The following is an 11,117-nucleotide window of genomic DNA, read 5'->3' on the forward strand; positions in this document are numbered from 1 at the left end:
AGCTGTAGTTGCTAGTCTTTTGCCTCTGCCAGCTTCTGCTTCTAGCTCAACTCCGACTCTTGATTCCTCAATCCCCTCAACTGACTGACTTCTGGCTTTCAATCTCTTCAACTGAATCTTCATTGACTTGTAGCTCTCAATACCTCCAACTGACCCTCATTGAGACTGAGAGCTTCTTATATATGATCTCTTAAAGGTGTGAGCCCAAAGGTTGACTCCTCCTCTGAGAGAGTGAGATTGTGGGAGGTGTAAACTTGGATATCTCCCGACTTGTGAACCAACATGTGTGAGCCAATGTGTGAACTCTCCAAGGTGTAAACACAAACATTGTTTCTATCAATTCCATTGAGTTAACGCCTAGTTTCAAGTTCTGGCTCATAACCAGTAATGGAATTTCTTTGCCTAATTATAAACTCTTTCTAGAAAAGCTGAAACTGATTCACAGCTCCACCAAAAATTAAGTTACCTTTCCATTATACCATATAAACTATTAACTCACCAAAACATTTATTTAATCTACAGAATTTAGTCTAGCTCCCATAAAACTTAAGATCAGCCTAAAAAAGTTCAGTGTCAAGTTTCTGGATCCAAGTTCTTAATTATAATTCTGACTCATTTGAAAACTAATTTTCAGATCTGATAGGACCATGCATATTTTCTGGCTAATTTAGACAGAATCTGAAATTTCTAAAGATCTTCCCTAACCACGCATTAGTGTGATTCAGGAAAAAAATATGACAGAAAACTATCGAATTTCAAAGATGGAAGGAACCTGTGAATGAATATTTTACAAAGTGAGGCCAGCTGGAGTCACAAAGCTGAGTCCAAGTCTCACCTCTATTTACATCAATATTGCCTCTTTCTGTTTTTAAATATTTCTACTTATGACAGATGATCATGAAGGGAAAAAATATTAAAATTTGGATTTCTCTTCAAAAATACTATGTCCTTATTTAACATGTATAGGACTGGCTTGCCATTTGGGAGAGGGTGAAGAGAGGGAGGGGAAAAGTCGGAACAGAAGTGAGTTCAAGGGATAATGTTGTAAAAAATTACCCAGGCATGGGTTCTGTCAAAAAGTTATAATAAAAAAAAAATACTATGTCTTTTCTGAGAAAGTCAGAAATCAATAAAGTTCCTATAGGACATTTATAAGAATCTATTTTCATAGTAAAGCATCCTTACCCAATAAAAATTACTGATGCTTATGATGAAAGTAATACCAGGTTTTTTGTTTTTTTCCCTAAAAACTGGTCTCCATAGTACAGCTTTAAAAACATTAGACATTTAAAACAAATTATTTTGTATATTAGTAGAAAATGCATCTTATGAGGTTTCTGTCAACAATCCATTCTCCCAGTACTTTGTTTTGACCTACTCCATTCAACTCCCCTTTAATCTTCCCACCAGACAGATCCTGTGAATAATTACATGCTGCTTCAACAAGAAAATCAGAAAAACTTTCTTCTTCCATCTTAAAAACATTTCTTTTCATAAAATATATAGGTTTTTATTATTATTAATGTACTGGCAAACTTTTATATTATCAAATAAAATTTATATTCCAATGCTTTTTGCTTTTTACCAGGACAAAAAAGACTAAGGGGAGAGAAGGAACAAAAGGAGTCCTGAGTAAAGATTCCGTTCACTTGAACCACACTGATTTTTAAGGTTAGATTTCCACATACCAATAAAATGGTTCCTAGATTCACAACTCCCCCAAGTCTCAAAATGTTTTGCCAACTCATTCTATACAAACCTAGACAATATTTTAGATCTACATATTTTATAAAAACATGTCTACCTTAAAATTTAAATATTATGCTTATTCTAAAAAGTCATATCATAAAAGACATACATAAAACATGCCTATGATGATGTCAATGTACCACACACCAACAAGTATGACATTATCATCTGTTCCCTTTCTTCCTTTTGGGTCTAACAGAATCAATATCACTCCCCTCTCAACACTACTTGCTCTAGCTTCAAGCTTAAGTGGTCACTGTCTCTGGATAGATTTAACCAAAAGAGTTGTGGTATGTATGTATAGAAAATCACAGTAGGAAAAAGTTTTACTAAGAAAAATAAGTTGAACTGATAATTAAGTTGACTTAGTACATTCACACACTGAGGATGCTACACTTAAAATATTAATAGCAGTATCATTTTAGAAGTATCAGTTTTCCAATGGCAGAGTCTGGAGTTGGTCAAATAGTATCATTCCATAAGGAAATGATGATCATTTCCTCTAATCCCAGTTTTAACTGTAGAGTATTTATTAAGCACTTAAAAGACAGAATTTAGAATGAATATTTTCAGTGCCTAGCAAGAATGCAAAAACTCCAAAATTATTGTTCTAAAGAAGCTTACATTCTACTAGCTGATAATTATTTTTACTACATATTGGTATACAAGTTTTTCTCTTCTAACAATATGTAAAATTTAACAAATGAGTGTGTGAGAGTAAAGAGAAGGGAAAGGCTATGATCAGAGTTTGAACATTTGGATACAGGAGAGCTGGAATTTCTATCAGGATGGGCAATGGAACTATCTCTTGGAGAATTCCAATTTTTGGATGAAGTTGGGAAAAATTATCTGACTACTAGAATTCTGATCTCTGAACTTTGTGGAGTCCACATAGCAAAGCAACACCGCTCTCTAAAGTTACCAGACTCCAAATTTATTCAAATATTACAATAAAAAAATTTACAAGCACGCACCTGATACATATTCATTTATTTATAAATATATATATATGTATACATTACTATACAATCAATTGGACTGTTACTAACAATTATATATCAATATCATGAAACTTACACAAAGAAAACTAACAAAGAATGGACTAAAAGTAAAATAGCATTTTAAAACATTTTTTTTAACAGTAGGGCAAATGTTTGTCTTATTTTGTTGATATATTCCAATAGGCAAATATATTTTAGTGAAAGCAATTATGATTAAATATTTGATTTTTTTAAATCTTGGTTTATGATACAGAATTCAAAAGTCTGATTAAGTTCAGTTTGTTTCATACTTGTTTTTAATTCTTGTCAGTTTATAAAATGTGTTGAGTCAATTCTGTAGGATTATCAAAAAGTTTCAAAAAATACTTAATCAGCATTTATAGTTCCAAATTTAAGAATGCCAATCTTATCCATCAATCCTGCAAAGGTTTGTTTCAATTTGGCCTGTGTATTGTTACAGTTCTTGAAATCAATCAGTTGTAGTATTTGCACTATAAGTGGAAGATGTATATATTTTTAGCAAAGGAGTTCAAAAGCCACTTAAACTGTTCACCTAGAAGATTTTCATATAGATTAGAAAGTTCTTTTTACATTAAAAAAAAAGTGTACAGATTTTTTTGGGGGGGAGGGGAAGAAGAACCTATGACTTCTACTTGGGAGCTTCTATATAAGGAACTTGCTCTACCAATGCACCTAAATTAAGAACTTGCTCTACCAATGCAGAAAGTATCCTTCTTTCTAATTTATAGTCTTAGAGAAATGATTAAAGCACTGAGAGGCTGGTTAAAGGACTGGTTTAGGGTCACACAGCCAGTCTATGTTAGATATGGAACCTGGAATTAAAATACCTTCCTAAGTCATTGGCCAATTCAAGAGAAGAGATATGACTTTTTATTGGTAACATGAAAAATTTAGTTTTTAAATATTTTAAACTTTTTTGGCTGCTTTCTTGCCAGATTTTTTTTTAACCTCATAATTAGAATTATCCTTAATCCACAGCTTCTTTGAAGTTATCTTTTTAGGCCATGTATGCATTTTTTCAGCATTAATAATGTTAAAACTAAAGAACATAACCCACAAATTTCCTTAACTAGGCACGTGCAAATTGCAATACTTTAAAGTGCTCAAAGAGATTGAAAAGGAGGAATGTCGATCTGTATATTAAAAATAAGCAAATAGATATTCTAATATTTTTCTGTACTCTAATAACACTGCACTCCGCACAGTCTTCAAGAAGACCTACATCAAACCTGGCCTCAAGACACTTAATCCCAATTGCCTCGCCAAACAAAACAAAACACCAAAAAGACCCTCACTAACAAGAAGGAAACCTAAAAACTAGTCATTTCAGTAAGAAGGGAGTGTGTTCCCAAGAATGGGAGATGGAAAATAAAGAAATTATAATCTAACTTGAAGCATGCATCTTAACCAGAAAGGAATAAGGGTGTTTGAGTAGGGTGTGAGGGGAAGAGGAGAAAAAGAGTATTAGGAATGATCCATGAGTCATTTTACTCCTAGGCCTCAACATTCAATTTACTTGTGCCTCACATGCATCCTACAGGCATCTATCTTACCCTGTAATCCAAAAGTTTAATTATTTTTCTAAATAATTGATAAGGGAAATGCTAATTAAAAATGACCTTGAAGTCCTATAGCTTTTTAGGCAAAAATAACAAAAGAAAAGGGCAATAGCTCCAAGTCTAATGGAAGGACACAGTGGAAAGAGAAATACACTGATGATGGAACTACTGAATTCCAATCATTCTGGAAAGTAATTTGGTAACTAATCCAAAAAAGTAACTTTAGTTGTGACTAATCCTTGACCCAAGGATACCATTATAAGGTATATATCTCAAAAAGTCAAAACCAGAGGGGTTTTTTTTGGAAAACAGAAGTCCATAAGCACAAAAATACTTTTGCAAGCAGCAACATCTTTTATTATTAGTGCCCATCAAGTGGGAAATGGAAGAAGAAATTAAGGTAAATGAATGTAATCGAATATTGTTTTATTTTTTTAAAAAATGGATTCAGAGAAACATTCGAAGACTTGTATGCAAAGGGAAGTGAACAGAACAAGGAGATCCATTCATACCATTACTACAAATTTAATGTTACTTCTTAACAAGTTTGGTTTTCATATACAATCTTATTTTTTATTCTTTGTATACTGAAATGTTCTTGTTTGTTAGATTCATTATAAAAAAAAAATCTAAAAAATAAATTTGATATCCTAAAGCAGCAGCACTGACTTTGTAACTAAAATTTTCTGGCATACAAAAATTAAAACAATACTAGCTCCAACACTAGTTATTTCCTTTTCCCTTCTGCTTCTTTTAAAGCTTCTCTTGTTAACAAACTCTTCCTCTGAGCTATATCAGAAGGTAGATAATGTCACAGTCACCCAGCAGCTGCAGCTGAACCAAAGACCTCCAATCCTAGAGCAGCTGACAGGGAAAAGGGGGCAAATAATACTTCAAATTTGATACACACTGCAAAAATGACACAAACAAATTAACTGAAAGTCAAAGATTAAAAAAACAAAAAAAACAAACAAAAAAAAAAACCTTCCAAAGAAGAAAAGAAATAGGGAAGGGATGAAGCACAGGATCATTTGATCATTTGCCTCAGCCCTTCAAATTCAGGTGGATCTAGGAGGGACAAGGCAAATGGCACTTAGGGCAAAGGAATTTTACAACTCAACCACAATTTATTTATGAGGCTATTTATAAATTCTGCTAAGCCAAATTTCAAATCTACATAAATGAAGGATAATTATAATGCTAAAGACCAACATTTATTAAACATTCCAAAGAAAATGGTGGTGTGCACTATACAAATGAAATAAAATATACATGGTCTCTCCATGCTAAGAAGGATAAAATACATTACATACGAGGGGAGTATATATACAAAACAAATTAATTTGGTTATTTTAAAGATTTGAATTATGTCCAAATTATGAATAGATTGAATTTTTCAAGTATGAATTGATGTGAAATCAATGAAGTAATATAAATTTAGTTAAGAGTATTAGATTTACAATTCCAATTGTTCAATAATGAAGAGAACCAGCTACACCCAGAAAAAGTGCTGGGAAATGAGTGTGGATCACAACATAGCATCTCCAGTCCTCCTGTTATTGTTTGCTTGCATTTTTGTTTTCCTTTTCCGGTTATTTTTACCTTCTTTCTAAATCCGATTTTTCTTGTACAGCAAGATAACTGTATAAATATGTATACATATATTGCATTTAACATATACTTTACTATATTTAACATGTATTGGTCTACCTGATATCTAGGGGAGGGGGTGGAGGGAAGGAGGGGAAAAGTTGGAACAGAAGGTTTTGCCAAGGTCAATGCTGAAAAAATTACCCATGCATATATGTCTTGTAAATAAAAAGATATAATAATAATAAAAAAAAAGAGTACTAGATTTAGTAAACCATCTATTTACATTTTCTATTATAAGAAGTTATTAAATAAGTCCCAAACAGCAACCTTGTTCACATGAAATGATTTCGATTTCATTTGGAAGATGAGAATTTGACAACCATACCACCCATACATATTCCCATTCTTTTATGCTGAGAATTACGTATGTCACATATTTATAAGGAAAATTTGATAATTTCCTAGAAGCAACTTATGTATCAATAGTCAAATGCAATTTCTCTCAAATTTTCTGGAGTTGCCCCATTCTACAGTTGTTTGCTTTTGTGACATAACCCAGGGTTTTAAAAATTAGTGTAAGACCTATGTTAATATATACACAAACATTTAAAATTAGGACTAAAGAAAAACAGATAATGGTTATGCTTGTTTTTTGAAAAGCAAAAAAAGCTGTTAAAAGAGAAAAATGGAAAAAAGAAAATCCCTTAACTCCAATAGTATAAACGTCAAGAAAACTTTAATTTAAAAAATGACAGTATTCTGTGAAAATGAAAGTTTAATTAGAAACTATAGTTAAGATATTTTTCATTCAACAAATACTGATTAAGTACTTCTTATGTATATGATATTGTTATGGCTACAATGAAGAGATACAAAAATAAGACAATAAAACACCATCTTTGTTCTCAAAAACATGTTGTAGAGGCATATATATATTTATTTATAGAAAATTAAACATACAAGTAACTTGAACAGTATTAGGTACATAAGACAAAATTTTGAGAACTTGCCTTTATTTCATGACCTTTTAAAAGAGCACTAGATTTGGAATCAGAGGATCCTAAGATTAATCTTGACTCCTCCCCCTTATTAAAAGAATTTGACTTTGGTACAGTTTTCTTCTCTGTACAATGGGATGGTGTAAAGGTTGAATTAGATGCTCTGAACAGCTTAAAATCTATAAGGAAGAATTTAATTTTTTTCAGCTTTATCAGTTTATTTTTTTCTCTTTTCAACTATTTCATAACTTTTAGTTATTGTTGTTGAGTTTTTTTCTTTTAAATAACTATCAATGAACTGAATAGCTGTAGAAAAGGGTTAAGTAAGTGATCATAGCTAATTCCAGCAGCTCAAAAATGAATTACAGGATCTTAGAATTGAAAAAGACCTCCTTATTTCTGTCAAGAAAACACCTGTGTTAATTAATCTGGTTCATGTCCTTGGAGTATCCTTGAAAGAATTCCATTTTAAAGAAAACTACTAGATTTCAAAGCTTTCCAATTTTAATTGCATATTTCACATGTGTGTGGATACAAAAATATGCATAGATGATCCTTCTATTGCATAGATATCAACTAACTTTTCCCCTCACCACTAGGAGTACCAACATGTGTACAAATCACTGAAACAGATGTCAGTATGAGTTCTAAACTAACTTTTTTTTATCATGCAATAAATCATATATATTAATGAAATACTATTGTTTAAAATTACTCATACTTTGAAAGACTAATCAAAATTTTCCTCCCAAAGGTGAGGTATTAATGTTTCAGTTAAAACATACTAGTTTTAGATTATTCCAGCATAAATCCTTTCAATATTACAGATATGAAGGAGACTTGATCGCATTACAGTGTTCATTCTGCTAGATAACTAATAAACTCCTTTCAATCTTACACTAGTATATATTTCAGCCATAAGACAAATTCCACCTATCCCAAAAAGAGACGCCAAAGCTGTAATTTCACTTCAGGAATTGTCTACTTTTGAGCAGAAAGGAGTCAATTTGTGGTTTATGAAGTCAGCAGAAACACTGTGCAAAATAAAAGCTGTGTTATAATATCATGGCAATTGTGGCCAAAGATCTACTTTTGTTATAGGTCCAACTTCTCTTTTTCCCTGGGGGAAAAGTGGGGGAAAATTTCACAGGTATAGAATCAATCCAAAGAAAACCTTTTTCCAGGTTGTTGATTGGTTTAAGAAATTTCCTTTTCCAATGGTCAAAAACAAAAATGCAGTAAACTTCAAAAACATTTCTTTTTCTTGAATCTTTTAACATGACAGGTGTCTGAACTTTCTTTACCAATCTGGCTTATAAATAAGAGAATCTTAGTACAGGAATATTATAGATGATCTAGGTAACATTCCAAATGCTTAAGAAACCAGACTAAAATACTTATCACTACTGTTCTACTTCAGTAAATATCCAGAGAGATGCATCAATGTAATGTATTTCAATGCCGACAAAAATATCAGCTCTCATAATACCTATCATTACTATATAACATTTATAAGTGTCTAGGACTATATATACATTCCATGAACATTAAACCGGGCTGTGCATAAGGGGAGAGAGAAACCCGTTCCAGTCCTCAAGAATGCCACCTAAACCGTGGCATTCAGCCAAAATAATGCATAAAGCAGAAGGGCTTGGAATTACATTTACGGTTAGAAACCTACCCTCTCAGATCCTGAGTTCATTAATTCAAAAATAGTGTTCAAATGGGGTTTTATTTTTTGCATTAATTATTCATAAATGATCATTCAACCAAGAACCAAGCTGCGCTATATTCCGATCCCTATACAACCAAAGCGATTAGAACCTAAAAGGGCCAAAACTTTAAAAAGAGAATGGGGGGAGAGGGGGAAGCACACAATCTCCGAATATCATCTTAAAACATCACCCGCCCCCACTCCCATAAAGCACGCCCTGGATACAATGAACGAAAAGAAAACAAAACATGCGAAGTTTTCAACTCCCCCTGGGAAATGAAAATGTAACTGCGAACAGTAAGGGAAAACTGGTTCCTGAATGACAACCCCCCAGCCCAAAACAAAGGAAAACTTTTGCACGCTGCGGTTTTCAATCAACCCCAGTAAAGGGAGAGGCTCGCCCCAAGCCCGGCGCAGTTGTCACTAAGCATCAGCCAACAGACAGGTCCCCGATCGCGGGAGTCAGGCAGGAGCGCCGCTTCCCCCGCTGGCCGGACCTCGGTGGGAAGGGGCGCCGCGTAAATGCCCTCCCCTCCCAGCAAGGTTGGCAGCGCCGGGCACCAGGAGGACTAAAGGGCTACATCGCTCCGAGGGTACTAACAGCCAAAGACCAGGCTCTCAGCCCCAACCTGGCGGGCGCCGAGGAGGGAGGGGGACCCGGTCTACCTGGAAGGAAGCGAGACACACCCGCTGGGGGAGGGGAGAGCGGCGGGGGAGCGGCCAGAGCGCGGAGCGGCCCCTCCCCCCCAGCCCAGACCCGGGAAGGGGTACTCCCGGGAGAGATAAGTTTCTCCCCAACTTCCCGACGCGAAGCCCGAAGCGAGGAGGGGGGCGCTTCCAGGGAGAGGGGGGAGGAGGCGGCCTCCGAGAGCTGCTGGGGCCTAGCGCTCTCAGGGCTCGGGCGACTTCTTTCCTGGGGAGCGCAGCGAGGAGGGGTGAGGCGGGGGGGTGGGGGGGACTGCCGGGTCTTACCTGCTTTCGGCCCGCTCACATGAGTGTCGGTTGAGGTGGGAGCAGCTTCGGTTGGAAGGTGGAGGGGAGGGAAAACGGAGGTAGGCGAGAGCCGCGGGATCCGGGCGGCCAGCGGGACCTCCCTCTCCCTCCGCCGCCCTCACCGCCTCCTCCACCTCCGTGAGCGCCTGTCGACGGCAGCAGCCACCAGCCCTAGACTCCTTACTTCTCGGAGGAGGGAATTCCCGGGCTCCCCCCACCCCTGGCACTCACTCTCCACCTCTTCTCTCCTCCCCTCTCGTTCGGCTCCGCCTCTCTTACTCTCCTCCCGCCCCTCCTCCTCCTCCTCCTCCTCCTCGGCCGTTGCGGCTACCTGCGCGGGCGAGGGAGGGAGGGAGTCAGTCCCGAGGACACCGGAACTCGCACCTCCCCACCCTGCTCTCGTATCCCCCACCTTCCGGCCCCCAGCGGCGGCGCGGGGACACCCCCCCCCCCACTAGAGCCCTCTCAGCGGCTGGGGTCACGCGCCTCTCTCTTCCCTCCCCAGGGGTAGGGGCCGTTGGGCAGCCCCACCCTGCAATCCCCTAGGCTGGCCTCGGCCCAAACCGTGTCACACATCCCGATCAAACATGGCGGCGGGGGCCGGGGCGGATTCCCGGGGGGATGAATAGAGAGCCCAGGCAAAGGAGGCGCTTCTCCGGCTCCCCCTTTCCCCGCCCCCCACTAGTGCACCCATAGAGACGGACCGAGCCACTCAAGCAGCCGCGAGGAAATTAAGGAGGCGACCGGATTAGCCCCTCCCTCGCCCTCGTAGGGCGACTTCGTGGTTCGGGGCCGGAGCTCTGCGTCGCGGCGGGGTGGGTGGAGGGAGTTTGTTTATGGAAGTCAGTGCATCCAGAACATCCTGCGCTTCAGCCCAAAGCTTTTCCATCCTTTGTCCGCGAGACTAAAATTCTCAGCCCAGCCGGATGAGGCAGATGGGCGTTATCGTCGGCGTGCTCGGCCTGCGTTTCCCCAGAGCCCGTCCGCCCTCCCGCAGCGCGCGAATGAGTCCGGAGAGAACGCCTCTCGCACCCCCAGCACGGGCCCGCCCGGCCTTTCCCGGGGTCTCGCGCTCGCGCGAGGCTCCCTCCGTGGCGTGGCCGCGTGCCGCCTGCCCGGGAACTTCTAATTCTCCTCAGGCGCTCCCGGAAAGTGCGGGCTCCGGGAGATGTCCCGAGACACCTCAAGGTCGTCCAAGGTTATAGGACAGGGCGCAGGGCTTTCCGCCAGAAGGGGCCTGGGCGGAGATCTAGCCCCATCAGGGGTCGAAGAGTGCAGGGGCTTGAGCCCCATTCTCCCTTTACTTCCCTGGCTCCTTATTGCTTTCGCAGTCCGGAGAAATCGGCTACGAATTAGGAGTTAGAGGAACTGAGCTCGACCATCTGTGTGCCCTTGGTCAAGTCACTGAAACTCCCTCCGTTTCCTCCCTGTTGCAGGAGGGAGATAGAATCCGTGGAACTCAGAAACGGAAACTCGGAGTGTGTGTTGT

The 11,117-nt window shown here is 38.9% G+C and overlaps 1 protein-coding gene across 2 annotated transcripts in view; it reads right to left on the reverse strand.

The window, feature by feature from the left end:
• YES1 (YES proto-oncogene 1, Src family tyrosine kinase) overlaps positions 1 to 10,785 on the reverse strand; it is a 79,582-nt gene extending 68,797 nt beyond the window's left edge. Inside the window, exon 1 of one of the 2 annotated variants that reach the window (XM_031946567.1) lies at positions 10,333 to 10,785. The gene's annotated coding sequence lies outside the window, so the exon portion shown is untranslated. Of the gene's footprint in view, positions 1 to 9,607; positions 9,898 to 10,332 lie in introns of those variants that run through there. The other variant, XM_031946566.1, reaches the window with a different exon arrangement.
• Positions 10,786 to 11,117: the final 332 nt, after the last annotated feature.

Source organism: Sarcophilus harrisii, chromosome 1, assembly GCF_902635505.1.
Source record: "Sarcophilus harrisii chromosome 1, mSarHar1.11, whole genome shotgun sequence".
In the NCBI taxonomy this organism is placed as follows: Eukaryota; Metazoa; Chordata; class Mammalia; order Dasyuromorphia; family Dasyuridae; genus Sarcophilus; species Sarcophilus harrisii.